Source organism: Lithobates pipiens, unplaced genomic scaffold (assembly GCF_037356315.1).
Source record: "Lithobates pipiens isolate NorthernLeopardFrog02 unplaced genomic scaffold, aLitPip1_a1.2 Scaffold_41, whole genome shotgun sequence".
Taxonomy (NCBI): Eukaryota; Metazoa; Chordata; class Amphibia; order Anura; family Ranidae; genus Lithobates; species Lithobates pipiens.
This window is the reverse complement of record NW_027507861.1, coordinates 3,957,344-3,975,895: the sequence shown is the minus strand read 5'-3', so window position 1 is coordinate 3,975,895 and position 18,552 is coordinate 3,957,344. Positions and strand designations below refer to the sequence as shown.

General features: G+C 50.9%; 1 protein-coding gene across 1 annotated transcript in view; it reads left to right on the top strand.

The window, feature by feature from the left end:
• Positions 1-1,900: 1,900 nt before the first annotated feature.
• Positions 1,901-18,552, top strand: part of LOC143956812 (uncharacterized) — a 48,728-nt gene continuing 32,076 nt past the window's right edge. The window contains exon 1 of the mRNA XM_077466985.1: positions 1,901-2,023. The gene's annotated coding sequence lies outside the window, so the exon portion shown is untranslated. The remainder of the gene's footprint in view (positions 2,024-18,552) is intronic.

Genomic DNA, 18,552 nt, shown 5'->3' with positions numbered 1-18,552 from the left:
TCATATAAGGCGCTGTTAATGCTTGGTTTTAAATTAGGCACATAGATTGTTTCAGGCATGTACTGGCCATCGGGACTACCGGGAGTTTCCCGGGGGGCCGATGGCTCAGTGGGCCAGTTTTAGTTATAGCCAGGTGGGATCACTAGGGTGGGACTTTTGGGGCTATAGCCCTGAATATGGGGCTCATGGCCCAGAGTCAGACCAGGAGTCTCCAACTACAGGGTCCCGGCCCATTACCGGGCCATGGGCTCTCTGCAGCCGTGCGGCAGGAAGTACAAGAGAGCTGGAGAGCGGGCAGGCCCTCTCTCTGCTGACCCTGATGTAAGGAGGGGGCTCTCTGGGGACCTGGATGTAAGGGGGAGGCTCTCTGGGGACCCTGATGTAAGGAGGGGCTCTCTGGGGACCCTGATGTAAGGAGGGGCTCTCTGGGGACACTGATGTAAGGAGGGGCTCTCTGGGGACCCTGATGTAAGGGGGAGGCTCTCTGGGGACCCTAATGTAAGGAGGGGCTCTCTGGGGACACTGATGTAAGGAGGGGCTCTCTGGGGACCCTGATGTAAGGGGGAGGCTCTCTGGGGACCCTAATGTAAGGAGGGGCTCTCTGGGCTCACTGATGTAAGAGGGGCTCTCTGGGGACCCTGATGTAAGGGGAGGGCTATATAGGGCCGTTGATGTAAGTGGGGGGCTCTCTGGGGACCCTGATGTAAGGGAGATGCTCTCTGGGACCAGGATGTAAGGAGGGGCTCTCTGGGGACCCTGATGTAAGGAGGGGCTCTCTGGGGACACTGATGTAAGGAGGGGCTCTCTGGGGACCCTGATGTAAGGGAGATGCTCTCTGGGGACCCTGATGTAAGGAGGTGCTCTCTGGGGACCCTGATGTAAGGAGGGGCTCTCTGGGGACCCTGATGTAAGGAGGGGCTCTCTGGGGACCCTGATGTAAGGAGGGGCTCTTTGGGGACCCTGATGTAAGGAGGGGCTCTTTGGGGACCCTGATGTAAGGAGGGGCTCTCTGGGGACCCTGATGTAAGGGGAAGGCTATATAGGGCCGTTGATGTAAGTGGGGGGCTGTCTGGGGACACTGATGTAAGGGGGAGGCTTTTTTTGCACAGTTTATACAGTTTATATACTGTTTTTTTGCGTGTTTGCAAAATTAAAGTGGGCCGGTCTGGATGAAGTCCAGGGCCAATTTTTTGTCCCAGTCCAGCCCTGGATTGTTTCTGGATTTGTATTTTATAAGTGCAGTTAGCTCATTCCATTTGTTCGCTGGGTTCAGGACTACTTTGTGTTTCTGATTTTTTTTATATGTAAAAGTTATAATTGAGTTAATTTACTAATCTATAGTGAAACCAAATTAGTGGAGTATTACAAGTTCGGAGGGGGATGCTCCTAGACCCCGAGACATGGTATGTTCTCTATAGGGGGGGGGGCTCGGGAAGAGGGGGACGGTCCTTCTTATGATAAAATATCCAACCTAATGGTTTATCTAAAGCTTAGATGATTTCACAGATCCTACATATTACTCAATATACATCGATCGCTTCGATTCTTTAATAATCACACCTGACTGTTTATATTGTTTCTGTCATATAAAAATATTTTATGTTCTTTTTTTTCTTTGTGAAAAACAAATGAAAATATATAAAAAAAAAAAAGGAATCCGACGGTTAACTAGAAGGGGTGTAACTCCGGCAATGCATATGTGCCAAGTCTGACGTAGAAAAGTTCTGAATAATCTATTTTCTTCACGTTGTTTTTATACTTTTCAGCTATGTGGAGCAGCACCACCTAGTGTCCGCTCTGCATACTGCGCCCCTCTGTATTAATCAGTTCCGTTATTTTAGTGAGACAAATACAGGAAATACCAGACTGAGGACGTAATAATTGGGTGACACCCTTTTTTTTTTTTTTTAATATCTGTTTTCGGCCATTTTAGATCTGCTTCCAGAAGGTTGAACAGCTTCTCCGTCTCCATCTTAAACACACGGCCACCAGCATCGGATTTTCTCCACGTCAGACCACACAGGTAAGTCATGTGGATGTCCTATTCATAGTACAGGGCTCCTGTCCCTGCTATAGACAGACCAATCATCTGTGACCGGCTCCTCCCCCTTGTATATGTATATGTGTGTATGTGTATATATATATAGAGAGAGAGATTGTTTTCCCACACTCGGCCTCTGTCTTGGTAAAGAGGGTCACCGCACTCTCTCAGGTCCCCTCACACGGGGGGGGGGGGGTCCTCTTTGTCGCTCAGCGGGGGAAATCGCTCCGTTTGTTCCCAGTTGAGCAGTCGGATGTCCGGTTGGTCTGCGATCCCTGTGCAGAGACCTGTCAGTGTCCCTCTCTCCTCTATGGGGAGATCGAATGACAACAGACAGACTGTTCATTCTCATCCGACCCGCTGGACGGATAGGGAGCGTAGCGCCATCCGTCTGTATTCAGAGGATTTTGTCGGATCGGATGTCAGGCGGGTGTCACCAGATACATATCCACTGACATTCTCTTCCCCATAGAGGACAATGGGGGGGGGAGGGGGGTCTGATCGGGTCCATCTGACAAATGGGCAGGCGGACGTGATCGATTCGATCGCGTGAAAGAGGCCTAAATATTGATTGAGATATTTTTGCTGATTTGTGATTTCAGATTTTACTTCTCAATGTTGGTTTCCTCTCCTATACGTACTGACCACCAAACTACCCTCCACACTCCTCTCCTCTACATACTGCCCACTGTCATACCCCCCACACTCCTCTCCTCTACATACCGCCCACTGTCATACCCTCCACACTCCTCTCCTGTACATACCGCCCACTGTCATACCCTCCACACTCCTCTCCTCTACATACTGCCCACTGTCATACCCTCCACACTCCTCTCCTCTACATACCGCCCACTGTCATACCCTCCACACTCCTCTCCTGTACATACCGCCCACTGTCATACCCTCCACACTCCTCTCCTCTACATACCGCCCACTGTCATACCCTCCACACTCCTCTCCTCTACATACCGCCCACTGTCATACCCTCCACACTCCTCTCCTGTACATACTGCCCACTGTCATACCCCCCACACCCCTCTCCTGTACATACCACCCACTGTCATACCCCCCACACTCCTCTCCTGTACATACCGCCCACTGTCATACCCCCCACACTCCTCTCCTGTACATACCGCCCACTGTCATACCCCCCACACTCCTCTCCTGTACATACCGCCCACTGTCATACCCCCACACTCCTCTCTGTACATACCGCCCACTGTCATACCCTCACACACTCCTCTCCTGTACATACCGCCCACTGTCATACCCTCACACACTCCTCTCCTGTACATACTGCCCACTGTCATACCCCCCACACTCCTCTCTGTACATACTGCCCACTGTCATACCCCCCACACTCCTCTCTGTACATACCGCCCACTGTCATACCCCCACACTCCTCTCTGTACATACCGCCCACTGTCATATCCTCCACACTCCTCTCCTGTACATACCGCCCACTGTCATACCCCCCACACTCCTCTCCTGTACATACCGCCCACTGTCATACCCCCCACACTCCTCTCCTGTACATACTGCCCACCATCATACCCTCCACACTCTACGGATTCCCCGACTCCTCCGTTCATCCACCTCTGCTTTTTACTGCACCTAATCACTCTCTCCTCTAGCAAGCTCCACTCCCGTCCTCAAATTACTCTCCTTCCCGGGACACTTCACCTTCTTCCTTGTTACTTTCAGCTCATCTCCGCTCCGCCCCGTCTCCACCTCGCTCCACTTTTCCTTTACGATCATCATAGTAAGGCTCCTTTCACACTGAGGCTCTTCTAAACTGCCAATAAAACACTGAGCACTTTTGAAGAGCTTTTCAGGCGCTTATGAAAAGCGTTCCATTCATTTCAATGGAGAGGGTCGTTTTTTCACCGCCCTGCCAGCGCACGCCCCCCCCCCCCCCCCGTGTGAAAACATTCATTGATTGTAATTGAAATCGTTTTTCGGGAACTTTTCAGGCATTTATTTATTTATTTATTTTAAGCGTGAAATCGCCCGAAAAAAGCGCCTCAGTGTGCTGGCCATACACGGTTAGACAATCGCTTGGAAATAACTTTCGCAATTTGAAAAATCTGTCCAACGTGCATGCGAGAACGCCATCGTTGTATCAATAGATGCCGCCCAATATTCGACATATTATCGATCGATAACAACATAAATAGTACATTTGATCGATTATATGATCAGCGGAAATATTGTAACAAATATTCGACCTTTGAGAATCCTCCCGCTGAAACCCGTCGGATATCGTTGCCGCGCGCGATATTTTATATTTGCCGATGTGAACGAAAAGTCGATAACTAGAAAGATCTTTCTGTTCCTTACTTGTTGAACTGACTTCCGGGGGTTACATTTTAACATGCACATGCGCCGTGGGCTCAAATAGGCTCCCTGATTAGAGCCGTGGGCTCAAATAGGCTCCCTGATTAGAGCCGTGGGCTCAAATAGGCTCCCTGATTAGAGCCGTGGGCTCAAATAGGCTCACTGATTAGAGCCGTGGGCTCAAATAGGCTCACTGATTAGAGCCGTGGGCTCAAATAGGCTCCCTGATTAGAGCCGTGGGCTCAAATAGGCTCACTGATTAGAGCCGTGGGCTCAAATAGGCTTCCTGATTAGAGCCGTGGGCTCAAATAGGCTTCCTGATTAGAGCCGTGGGCTCAAATAGGCTCCCTGATTAGAGCCTTGGGCGCAAATAGGCTCCCGGATTAGTGATGGCCGAACGGTTCGCCCGGCGGTCGTTTCGCGGCGAATTTCCGACATTCGCGGTCCGCACGTTCGAACGCCTTTTTCCGTCGTTCGCCGCGGCGGACTTACGTGTTTAATGTATACAAGAACTTTAACCTTTGGTGACACGTTTATCATGTGATACAGGACAGCCAATTGAGACATGACAGCACATGGACACTTGTACATTCCCCCTAACCTATAAATACACCCGATCCGGTGGCCATTTTACATTCTTTCTTCTGTTAAGATAGGGACAGGTTCCTGTGTGGAGTAGGGAGAGATAAACCACTAGCTATTTGGTACACAAAAGTTCTTTTCAGGACTGGTATAGGTGTTAGGTGTTGATAGGTTTGCTGTGCTGCTGATTCTTGCAGCAGCCTGAGTGTCTTTTGTTAGTTTAGAGAAAGGGAAAGGACGGTGTATGCTACAGGGACAGCCAGATTAGTCTTTCATCATCATCATCATCATCATCATCATTAGCTGTTACTATCAAGGTCCACAAAAGAGCTGTTCCAGTAACCACTAATCGTTCTCTTTTTTTGCCAATTTGTATAGGGACAGGAAGGAAGCAGTGTTGTCAGGCAGTGAGGGTAATTTTAAAGACTTGCTGTTATTATTAGTTCCACAAAGGTTCTTTTCAGGACTGGTATCAGTGGTACAGTAATAGGCTTGTACATGTATAATATTCTTTCTTCCAAATATAGAAAGGATATTATACTTGACTGCTGCCCTTCTGCTGCAGTCTGCTAAACATTCACAACTCACTTGTTCCACAAAAGTTCTTATAAGGACTGGTAACTTGGTATAGGGTGCTACGGTACATAGGCTTGAGTGCGGTACAGTCTGCTGTTCTGTAAGGACCGCTATCGGTCCACAATAGATAGGGTTGACGTGCACCACTGCTGACCGCTGCCCTATACTGCAGCAGTCCTTCAGCGGTATAGGGACTGACGTACAGTCTGCTAATCACTAACACACAACCTGCTTGTTCCACAAAAGTTCTTATAAGGACTGGTAACTTGGTATAGGGTGCTACGGTACATAGGCTTGAGTGCGGTACAGTCTGCTGTTCTGTAAGGACCGCTATCGGTCCACAATAGATAGGGTTGACGTGCACCACTGCTGACCGCTGCCCTATACTGCAGCAGTCCTTCAGCGGTATAGGGACTGACGTACAGTCTGCTAAACACTAATACACAACCTGCTTGGTCCACAAAAGTTCTTATAAGGACTGGTAACTTGGTATAGGGTGCTACGGTACATAGGCTTGAGTGCGGTACAGTCTGCTGTTCTGTAAGGACCGCTATCGGTCCACAATAGATAGGGTTGACGTGCACCACTGCTGACCGCTGCCCTATACTGCAGCAGTCCTTCAGCGGTATAGGGACTGACGTACAGTCTGCTAAACACTAATACACAACCTGCTTGGTCCACAAAAGTTCTTATAAGGACTGGTAACTTGGTATAGGGTGCTACGGTACATAGGCTTGAGTGCGGTACAGTCTGCTGTTCTGTAAGGACCGCTATCGGTCCACAATAGATAGGGTTGACGTGCACCACTGCTGACCGCTCACCTATACTGCAGCAGTCCTTCAGCGGTATAGGGACTGACGTACAGTCTGCTAATCACTAACACACAACCTGCTTGTTCCACAAAAGTTCTTATAAGGACTGGTAACTTGGTATAGGGTGCTACGGTACATAGGCTTGAGTGCGGTACAGTCTGCTGTTCTGTAAGGACCGCTATCGGTCCACAATAGATAGGGTTGACGTGCACCACTGCTGACCGCTGCCCTATACTGCAGCAGTCCTTCAGCGGTATAGGGACTGACGTACAGTCTGCTAAACACTAACACACAACCTGCTTGGTCCACAAAAGTTCTTATAAGGACTGGTAACTTGGTATAGGGTGCTACGGTACATAGGCTTGAGTGCGGTACAGTCTGCTGTTCTGTAAGGACCGCTATCGGTCCACAATAGATAGGGTTGACGTGCACCACTGCTGACCGCTGCCCTATACTGCAGCAGTCCTTCAGCGGTATAGGGACTGACGTACAGTCTGCTAAACACTAATACACAACCTGCTTGGTCCACAAAAGTTCTTATAAGGACTGGTAACTTGGTATAGGGTGCTACGGTACATAGGCTTGAGTGCGGTACAGTCTGCTGTTCTGTAAGGACCGCTATCGGTCCACAATAGATAGGGTTGACGTGCACCACTGCTGACCGCTCACCTATACTGCAGCAGTCCTTCAGCGGTATAGGGACTGACGTACAGTCTGCTAATCACTAACACACAACCTGCTTGTTCCACAAAAGTTCTTATAAGGACTGGTAACTTGGTATAGGGTGCTACGGTACATAGGCTTGAGTGCGGTACAGTCTGCTGTTCTGTAAGGACCGCTATCGGTCCACAATAGATAGGGTTGACGTGCACCACTGCTGACCGCTGCCCTATACTGCAGCAGTCCTTCAGCGGTATAGGGACTGACGTACAGTCTGCTAAACACTAATACACAACCTGCTTGGTCCACAAAAGTTCTTATAAGGACTGGTAACTTGGTATAGGGTGCTACGGTACATAGGCTTGAGTGCGGTACAGTCTGCTGTTCTGTAAGGACCGCTATCGGTCCACAATAGATAGGGTTGACGTGCACCACTGCTGACCGCTGCCCTATACTGCAGCAGTCCTTCAGCGGTATAGGGACTGACGTACAGTCTGCTAAACACTAATACACAACCTGCTTGGTCCACAAAAGTTCTTATAAGGACTGGTAACTTGGTATAGGGTGCTACGGTACATAGGCTTGAGTGCGGTACAGTCTGCTGTTCTGTAAGGACCGCTATCGGTCCACAATAGATAGGGTTGACGTGCACCACTGCTGACCGCTGCCCTATACTGCAGCAGTCCTTCAGCGGTATAGGGACTGACGTACAGTCTGCTAAACACTAATACACAACCTGCTTGGTCCACAAAAGTTCTTATAAGGACTGGTAACTTGGTATAGGGTGCTACGGTACATAGGCTTGAGTGCGGTACAGTCTGCTGTTCTGTAAGGACCGCTATCGGTCCACAATAGATAGGGTTGACGTGCACCACTGCTGACCGCTCACCTATACTGCAGCAGTCCTTCAGCGGTATAGGGACTGACGTACAGTCTGCTAATCACTAACACACAACCTGCTTGTTCCACAAAAGTTCTTATAAGGACTGGTAACTTGGTATAGGGTGCTACGGTACATAGGCTTGAGTGCGGTACAGTCTGCTGTTCTGTAAGGACCGCTATCGGTCCACAATAGATAGGGTTGACGTGCACCACTGCTGACCGCTGCCCTATACTGCAGCAGTCCTTCAGCGGTATAGGGACTGACGTACAGTCTGCTAATCACTAACACACAACCTGCTTGTTCCACAAAAGTTCTTATAAGGACTGGTAACTTGGTATAGGGTGCTACGGTACATAGGCTTGAGTGCGGTACAGTCTGCTGTTCTGTAAGGACCGCTATCGGTCCACAATAGATAGGGTTGACGTGCACCACTGCTGACCGCTGCCCTATACTGCAGCAGTCCTTCAGCGGTATAGGGACTGACGTACAGTCTGCTAAACACTAATACACAACCTGCTTGGTCCACAAAAGTTCTTATAAGGACTGGTAACTTGGTATAGGGTGCTACGGTACATAGGCTTGAGTGCGGTACAGTCTGCTGTTCTGTAAGGACCGCTATCGGTCCACAATAGATAGGGTTGACGTGCACCACTGCTGACCGCTCACCTATACTGCAGCAGTCCTTCAGCGGTATAGGGACTGACGTACAGTCTGCTAATCACTAACACACAACCTGCTTGTTCCACAAAAGTTCTTATAAGGACTGGTAACTTGGTATAGGGTGCTACGGTACATAGGCTTGAGTGCGGTACAGTCTGCTGTTCTGTAAGGACCGCTATCGGTCCACAATAGATAGGGTTGACGTGCACCACTGCTGACCGCTCACCTATACTGCAGCAGTCCTTCAGCGGTATAGGGACTGACGTACAGTCTGCTAATCACTAACACACAACCTGCTTGTTCCACAAAAGTTCTTATAAGGACTGGTAACTTGGTATAGGGTGCTACGGTACATAGGCTTGAGTGCGGTACAGTCTGCTGTTCTGTAAGGACCGCTATCGGTCCACAATAGATAGGGTTGACGTGCACCACTGCTGACCGCTGCCCTATACTGCAGCAGTCCTTCAGCGGTATAGGGACTGACGTACAGTCTGCTAAACACTAATACACAACCTGCTTGGTCCACAAAAGTTCTTATAAGGACTGGTAACTTGGTATAGGGTGCTACGGTACATAGGCTTGAGTGCGGTACAGTCTGCTGTTCTGTAAGGACCGCTATCGGTCCACAATAGATAGGGTTGACGTGCACCACTGCTGACCGCTGCCCTATACTGCAGCAGTCCTTCAGCGGTATAGGGACTGACGTACAGTCTGCTAAACACTAATACACAACCTGCTTGGTCCACAAAAGTTCTTATAAGGACTGGTAACTTGGTATAGGGTGCTACGGTACATAGGCTTGAGTGCGGTACAGTCTGCTGTTCTGTAAGGACCGCTATAGGTCCACAATAGATAGGGTTGACGTGCACCACTGCTGACCGCTCACCTATACTGCAGCAGTCCTTCAGCGGTATAGGGACTAAGAGTTTTGTCACAGGGTCATTTAAAAAATGACATGCAGAGGAAGAGGCAGGCCCTTCCGCAGGGGTGGTAGGGGTAGGGCAGGAGCAACAGGCTTGAGCCAAAGTGGGAAGTTGCAGAAGGTGCGTTCAATTACTTTAAAGGATGCACCAGACTTGGTTGAGTGGCTCGCTCAGCCTTACTCTTCTGCACCCTCCTCATCCTCTCGATCTGCACCCTCTTCTTCACTCTCTGCTATGTGCACCCCCAAAGACACTACCACCAACAACACGACCACCACCACCACCACCACATACCTTCCGCTTGAGTCACTGGAATTATTTTCCGATCCATATCAAGAGGACATTTCTGATGCGCAGCCACTCTTGGTATTGGATCAGGAAGAGGAGGTAGCAACAAGCGCTACTCAGCAGTCTGACGCCAGTACCCAGATCAGCCCAAGGAGGAGGTTGGTCCCCGGTGTTGCTGCCTACTCTACTTATAGCGGTGGGGAAGGTGACGTTGATGATGACGTGTCTAGTGATGTCACGTGGGTGCCCACAAGAGAGGAAGAGGAGGGGAGTTCAGAGGGAGATATGGACCAGCAGATAGGGAGGAGAAGCAGCAATGACTTACATTGCACAGCAGGGACAAAGCAGACTGCAAATGTATCAGGAGCGAGTCATCGACCATGTACGGTCACATCTGGCGCTCCCAGGACACCGGCACATGGCTCCGCAGTGTGGGCTTTTTTTAACGTGTCCGCTGCTGACAATAGCGTTGCCATCTGCAATCTTTGCAGTCAACGCGTTAGTCGCGGTAAGCCCAATACTCACCTAGGGACGACCGCCTTAAGAAGGCACATGAGCAGCCATCACCGAGCCCAGTGGGAGCAACGGAACACACAAAGCCACACTGCAGGCTCTCACCGTCCAGCCTCGTCTTCTACTTCTCCTTCTCCTCTCTCCTCACAATTGTCCTCCACTCCACCTTCCATCACGCCAAGCTCACATTTTTCTGCAAAAAGGCAGGCTTCCGTGGGCCTAATGTTTGAGCGTAAAAAAATGATGACGCCGGATAACCCTCTTGCCCAACGGTTGGCGGCTGGCTTGTCAGAACTCATAGCCCGCCAACTACTGCCATATAAACTGGTGGACTCGGAGGCCTTTCGCAAATTTGTGGCCATTGGAACACCACAATGGAAGGTCCCAGGAAGGAAGTATTTCTCAGAGAAGGGCATCCCAGAGCTATATGGCCATGTTCAGCGGCAAGTGAATGTATCTCTGGCACACAGTGTCGGTGCCAAGATACATCTGACCACAGACACGTGGTCTAGCAAACACGGGCAGGGAAGGTATATCAGTTTTACTGCCCACTGGGTGAACCTTCTGACGGCCGTCAAGCATGTAACCCGTGGCACCCGTGTAGATTTGGTTTTACCGCCACGGATTGCATGCAGGCCTGACTCTTCTTCTCCTCCTCCTACTCCATCCTCCTCCCTCTCCTCCTCAGCTGCCTCCTCCTTTTCCGCTGCTAGCGTCTCTTCCACTGCACCGCCCAAGCTCCCCAGAACCTATTCCACATGCCAGGTGAGACGTTGCCATGCCGTGCTGCGTCTGTTGTGCCTGGAAGCAAAGAGCCACACTGGCCCGGCACTCCTTTCAGCTTTGCGTTCACAGGCAGATGAGTGGCTAACACCGCTCAATTTGACAGTTGGTAAAGTGGTGTGTGACAACGGTGCCAATCTGCTTAGCGCATTGAAACAGGGCAAAATCACGCACGTGCCGTGCATGGCACACGTCTTAAACTTGGTCGTGCAGCGATTCCTTGTCAAATACCCTGGGGTCCAGGACATCTTGCGGCAGGCAAGGAAAATCTCGGCCCATTTCAGAAGATCTTACACGGCCATGGCTCGCCTTGCTGACATTCAGCGGCGACACCATCTGCCGGTCAGACGTCTTATTTGCGATTGCCCGACGCGATGGAACTCAACCTTCTATATGCTTGATAGGCTGCTCCAGCAGAAACGTGCAGTTAACGTCTACCTGTATGAACTCTGCGAAAGAAACGGTTCTGGGGAGCTGGGTTTTTTTTCACCGCGCCAGTGGCTGCTCATGCGCGACACATGCAGACTTCTGCGGCCATTTGAGGAGATCACCAAACTGGTCAGTCGCAGCCATGGCGCCATCAGTGACATGGTACCTTATGCCTTCTTTCTGGAGCGTGCATTGCGTCGTGTCATTGATCAGGCTGTGGAGGAGCAGGAGCGGGAAGATGAGGAAGTCGCAATGCTGGATGAATTCCCAGGGGGGGCTACTCTATCTGAGACAAGTCAACAACAGGAGTCTGATGAGGAGTCAGAGGAGGATGGTGCCGGGGCGGATGAGCAGGAGCAAGAAGAGCATGCTTTAAACCTTTCTGGGATCCCTGTTGTGCGAGGATGGGGAGAGGAGAATGAAGAGGACGACATTATCCTGGATGATGAGCAGGAGCCAGGCCACCACACCGCTTCCACTTTAGTGCAAATGGGGGCCTTCATGCTCCAGTGTTTTAATAGGGACCCCCGTATAAAAAGCATGAGGGTCAAGGACCAGTACTGGGTGGCAACGTACTTAGACCCCCGGTACAAACACAAAATGGCGGAAATGTTACCGCCGTCGCAGAGGGCTGTCAGAATGCAGCACTTCCAGGCCTTGCTTCGAGAAATGCTGCATTCTGCTTTTGCGTGCGCTGGCAGAGGAGCAATTCCCACTCCCAGAGAAGGATTTGCGGGTACCAATCCAACAGCGCCTGCAAGAAGAGGCCGGTTTGAAGATGTGTTGGTGACTTCGGATATGAGGTCATTCTTTCAGCCGACCCATCGACAGGTGTCATCCGGATCCAGCATCAGGGAACGCCTAGACCGTCAGGTGTCCGACTACATTGGGTTAACGGCCGATGTGGACGCTCTGAGGAGTGATGAACCCCTAGACTACTGGGTGGGCAGGCTTGACCTCTGGCCAGAGCTTGCCCAATTTGCAATCGAACTGTTGGCTTGCCCCTCATCCAGTGTCCTGTCCGAAAGGACGTTCAGCGCAGCAGGGGGGATTGTGACCGATAAGCGTACTCGCCTAGCTCACCACAGTGTTAACTACCTCACATTTCTAAAAATGAATGAGGCATGGATCTCGGAGGAATTCAACACATGTGATCAGTAGACCATGTATATGTCTATAAACAATTTTTGGAATCAAGCACACAGACCTTCTTAATTCATTTGGCTCACTTCCCTGACCCAAAAAAGCACACCGTACTATATGCCCCTACCCTCCTCTTTGAAGAGGTTGAGCGGTGTCATATTTCTACTGGGGCTGCTTATTATGAGGGGTTCCCACCATCCCTGTGCTGTGCTGACTTCCTCCTGGGTGTTCTTATTATGAGGGGCTCCCACCATCCCTGTGCTGTGCTGACTTCCTCCTGGGGGTTCTTATTATGAGGGGATCACACCATCCCTGTGCTGTGCTGACTTCCTCCTGGGGCTGCTTACGGTGCTGCTGTCAGCGCTGTATGTCACGGAGCTGCTGTCAGCGCTGTATGTCACGGAGCTGCTGTCAGCGCTGTATGTCACGGAGCTGCTGTCAGCGCTGTATGTCACGGAGCTGCTGTCAGCGCTGTATGTCACGGAGCTGCTGTCAGCGCTGTATGTCACGGAGCTGCTGTCAGCGCTGTATGTCACGGAGCTGCTGTCAGCGCTGTATGTCACGGAGCTGCTGTCAGCGCTGTATGTCACGGAGCTGCTGTCAGCGCTGTATGTCACGGAGCTGCTGTCAGCGCTGTATGTCACGGTGCTGCTGTCAGCGCTGTATGTCACGGAGCTGCTGTCAGCGCTGTATGTCACGGAGCTGCTGTCAGTGCTGTATGTCACGGAGCTGCTGTCAGCGCTGTATGTCACGGAGCTGCTGTCAGCGCTGTATGTCACGGAGCTGCTGTCAGCGCTGTATGTCACGGTGCTGCTGTCAGCGCTGTATGTCACGGAGCTGCTGTCAGCGCTGTATGTCACGGAGCTGCTGTCAGCGCTGTATGTCACGGAGCTGCTGTCAGCGCTGTATGTCACGGAGCTGCTGTCAGCGCTGTATGTCACGGAGCTGCTGTCAGCGCTGTATGTCACGGTGCTGATGTCAGTGCTCTGTATTACGGTGCTGCTGTCAGTGCTCTGTATCTCCTGCACCCTCTTGTTTGCCTACCCTGGTCCCTGACCTTCCCTCTCCTCCATTGCCTTCATTAGCTCCATAGTCCTGAATTGTCAGAACAATTTCCCAAATAAAAAAAAAATGCTTGTAGTTATCGATCCCAAATTCACCTCATACATGTATTATGCTATTGTCCAGGTGGTGGGACTACGTGCTACCCCCTAATAATTACCCCGTGGCCGCAAATTCGACCTAAAGGTTTGCGAAATTCGCCTCCCATTGAAGTCAATGGAGCCCGCGGCGAACGGTCGTTTTCGCGAACGTTTGTGTCCGTTCGCGTTTCGCGTTCGCGAAACGTCCCGTCGGAAGTTCGTCCATCACTATCCCGGATTAGAGCCGTGGGCTCAAATTGGCTTCCTGATTAGAGCCGTGGGCTCAAATAGGCTTCCTGCATTTGATGGCACATTGGCTGCGTTTGATGGCAAAGTGGCAGCATTTTGTTGTTTTTTTTTTTTTTCAATATTTTTTCAGCTTCACCCCCCACACATCTGATAATGCACACATTTTTACACACACGCCAAACTAAGACTGAAACTAATGATTGTTTCATAATCGATTACTTGGCCGATTATTGCTTTGATTAATCGTTTAATAAACCTAAGCCCCCTTTCACACTTATACGACTTGTCCCACGATTTTGCAAAATCACATGACAAGTCATTCTCCATGATTTTGAATGACCACCATTCATATTGGCACAAATTTAAGTCGTGCCGACTTCAAAGTAGTTCCTACACTATTTTTTTTCCCCATCCTGTGTGTGTGTGCTCACCCATCCCATGTGTGTGCTCACCCGTCGTGTCCTGTGTGTGTGCTCACCCATCCCATGTGTGTGCTCACCCGTCGTGTCCTGTGTGTGTGCTCACCCATCCCATGTGTGTGCTCACCCGTCGTGTCCTGTGTGTGTGCTCACCCATCCCATGTGTGTGCTCACCCGTCGTGTCCTGTGTGTGTGCTCACCCATCCCATGTGTGTGCTCACCCATCCCATGTGTGTGCTCACCCGTCGTGTCCTGTGTGTGTGCTCACCCATCCCATGTGTGTGCTCACCCGTCGTGTCCTGTGTGTGTGCTCACCCATCCCATGTGTGTGCTCACCCGTCGTGTCCTGTGTGTGTGCTCACCCATCCCATGTGTGTGCTCACCCATCCCATGTGTGTGCTCACCCGTTCTGTCCTGTGTGTGTGCTCACCCATCCCATGTGTGTGCTCACCCATCGTGTCCTGTGTGTGTGCTCACCCCCCCGTCCTGTGTGTGTGCTCACCCCCCTTGTCCCATGTTTGTGCTCACCCATCCCCTGTGTGTGCTCACCCGTCGTGTCCTGTGTGTGTGCTCCCCCTGTCCCGTCCTGTGTGTGTGCTCCCCCTGTCCCGTCCTGTGTGTGTGCTCACCCGTCCCGTCCTGTGTGTGTGCTCACCCGTCCCGTCCTGTGTGTGCTCACCCCTGTCCCGTCCTGTGTGTGTGCTCACCCCTGTACCGTCCTGTGTGTGTGCTCACCCCTGTACCATCCTGTGTGTGTGCTCATCCCCCCATTCTGAGTGTGTGCTCACTCCTCCCGTCCTGTGTGTGTTCTCACCCCTCCCGTCCTGTGTGTGTGCTCACCCCTATCCCGTCCTGTGTGTGTACTCACCCCTGTCCCGTCCTGTGTGTGTACTCACCCCTGTCCCGTCCTGTGTGTGTGCTCACCCCTGTCCCGTCCTGTGTGTGTGCTCACCCCTGTCCCGTCCTGTGTGTGTGCTCACCCCTGTCCCGTCCTGTGTGTGTGCTCACCCCTATCCCGTCCTGTGTGTGTGCTCACCCCTGTCCCGTCCTGTGTGTGTGCTCACCCCTCCCATCCTGTGTGTGTGCTCACCCCCCCATTCTGTGTGTGTGCTCACCCCCCCATTCTGTGTGTGTGCTCACTCCTCCCGTCCTGTGTGTGTTCTCACCCCTCCCGTCCTGTGTGTGTGCTCACCCCTCCCGTCCTGTGTGTGTGCGCTCACCCCTGTCCCGTCCTTTGTGTGTGCTCACCCCTGTCACCCCTAAAAACAAACAAATCATGCAGAGCACACAGGACACTGACACCAAGAGCTCTTTAGAAACAGCTGCAAATCGTCATGAACACTGTCACACTCTTTCAGCGTCGTCCAGAAGTCTAATAATTATCAGTGTGCTCCCCCGTCCATCCGAAGTCGGATCAAAGTCAGATTCCGTATTAACTGATCCGACTCTGGCATGTGACTTGTGCATAAAGGGGAACTCCACACCATTTTTTTTTTTTAAGAAAAAAACGGCATGGGTTTCCTCTTTACGAGCATGCCGGGCCCTTGGATCTGGTATGGATTTCAAGGGGAAACCCACGGTGAAAATGCGGCATCGGGTCCCCCCCCAAAATCCATACCAGACCCTTATCCGAGCACCAGCCTGGCTGGTCAGGAAAGGGGGTGGGGACGAGCGAGCCCTGCGTTCCCCCCACCCCAAAGCACCTTGCCCCCATGTTAATGAGGACAAGGGCCCCTTCCCGACAACCCTGGCAATTGGTTGTCGGGGGTCTGCCCCTACACATTTACCTGGAGGAAAAAAGTGTCAATAAAAAAACACACTAGACAGGTTTTTAAAGTAATTTATTAGGCAGCTCTGGGGGTCTCTTCCAACTTCTACACTCTCTTCTCCCACTCTCCGGTGTCTTCTACCGCTCTCAGATTCTTCTGCCGCTCTCCGGTGTCTTCTACCGCTCTCCGGTGTCTTCTCCCGCTCTCCGGTTCTTCTCCCGCTCTCCGGTGTCTTCTACCGCTCTCCGATTCTTCTCCTGCTCTCTGGTGTCTTCTACCGCTCTCCGATTCTTCTCCTGCTCTCTGGTGTCTTCTACCGCTCTCTGATTCTTCTCCCGCTCTCTGGTGTCTTCTACCGCTCTCTGATTCTTCTCCCGCTCTCCGGTGCCTTCTACCGCTCTCCGATTCTTCTCCTGCTCTCTGGTGTCTTCTACCGCTCTCAAATTCTTCTCCCGCTCTCTGGTGTCTTCTACCGCTCTCTGATTCTTCTCCCGCTCTCCGGTGTCTTCTACCGCTCTCTGATTCTTCTCCCGCTCTCCGGTGCCTTCTACCGCTTTCCGATTCTTCTCCCGCTCTCCAATGTCTTCTGCCGCTCTCTGATTCTTCTCCTGCTCTCTGGTGTCTTCTACCGCTCTCAGATTCTTCTCCTGCTCTCTGGTGTCTTCTACCGCTCTCTGATTTTTCTCCTGCTCTCCGGTGTCTTCTACCGCTCTCCGATTCTTCTCCTTCTCTCCGGTGTCTTCTCCCGCTCTCCGGTTCTTCTCCCGCTCTCCGGTGTCTTCTACCGCTCTCTGATTTTTCTCCTGCTCTCCGGTGTCTTCTACCGCTCTGTGATTCTTCTCCTGCTCTCCGGTGTCTTCTCCTGCTCTCCGATTCTTCTCCCGCTCTCCGGTGTCTTTTACCACTCTCCGATTCTTCTCCCGCTCTCCGGTGTCTTCTACCACCCTCCGATTCTTCTCCTGCTCTCCGGTGTCTTCTACCACTCTCCGATTCTTCTCCCGCTCTCCGGTGTCTTCTACCGCTCTCCGATTCTTCTCCCGCTCTCAAGTGTCTTCTACCGCTCTCTGATTCTTCTTCTGCTCTCTGGTGTCTTCTACCACTCTCAGATTCTTCTCCCGCTCTCTGGTGTCTTCTAACGCTCTCTGATTTTTCTCCTGCTCTCCGGTGTCTTCTACCACTCTCCGATTCTTTTCCTGCTCTCCGGTGTCTTCTACCGCTCTCCGATTCTTCTCCCGCTTTCTGGTGTCTTCTACCGCTCTCCGATTCTTCTCCCGCTCTCCGGTGTCTTCTACTGCTCTCCGATTCTTCTCTCACTCTCCAGTGTCTTCTACCGCTCTCAGATTCCTCTCCTGCTCTCCGGTGTCTTCTCCTGCTCTCCGGTGTCTTCTACCGCTCTCCGGTTCTTCTCCCGCTCTCCAGTGCCTTCTGCTGGGCTCCTCCTCTATCTTCTTCCTGCTCTTTTACTAGCATTGGCCCGGTCTTCTGCGTCGTCTTCTTCCCTCTTCTCTTCTTCCGATGTTGAAACAATGCTCTCTCCTGCTGTAATGCCGTGTGCGCAGTATACAACTATTTATAGGTGGGTGCTTTGTATGCCCCAAAGCACCCACCCCCCATATTGTGGGCATGCGGCCTGGTACGACTCAGGAGGGAGGGGGGGCGCTTGCTTGTCCCCACCCTCTTTCCTGACCGGCCAGACTGGTGCTTGGAGAAGGGTCTGGTATGGATTTTGGGGGGACCGCACGCCGTATTTTTGGCATGGGGATTCCCCTTAAAATCCTTACCAGACCGAAGGGCCCAGTATGTTAATGAAGGGGGAAGCCATGCCGTTTAAAAAAAAAAAAAAATTGAAGTTGTACTTCATGTCGGATCCACAGTCGTATGACTGTCTTGTTAAAATCGCTGTAAAATCACGCAACTTTGAAGTAGCACAAGTGTGAAAGGGGCCTAAATGGTGTATAATTTAGTTAATATGTAAAGTTTAAAAAAAGGCAATTTATTCTTAAATATCTCTATGCACCTCTATGGTAAATATAAATAACCAACTATATGGTTTGGGAGCAAAATATAAAATCCACTCTGACAATAACAGATAGAAGAGATATACTGTATATACTATTAGAGGAGATGTATACTGTATATACTAGTAGATGAGAGATATACTGTTAGAGGAGAGATATACTGTATATACTATTAGAGGAGGTATATACTGTATATACTATTAGATGAGGTATATACTTTATATACTATTAGAGGAGATATATACTGTATATACTATTAGAGGAGAGATATACTGTATATACTATTAGATGAGAGATATACTGTTAGAGGAGATATATACTGTAT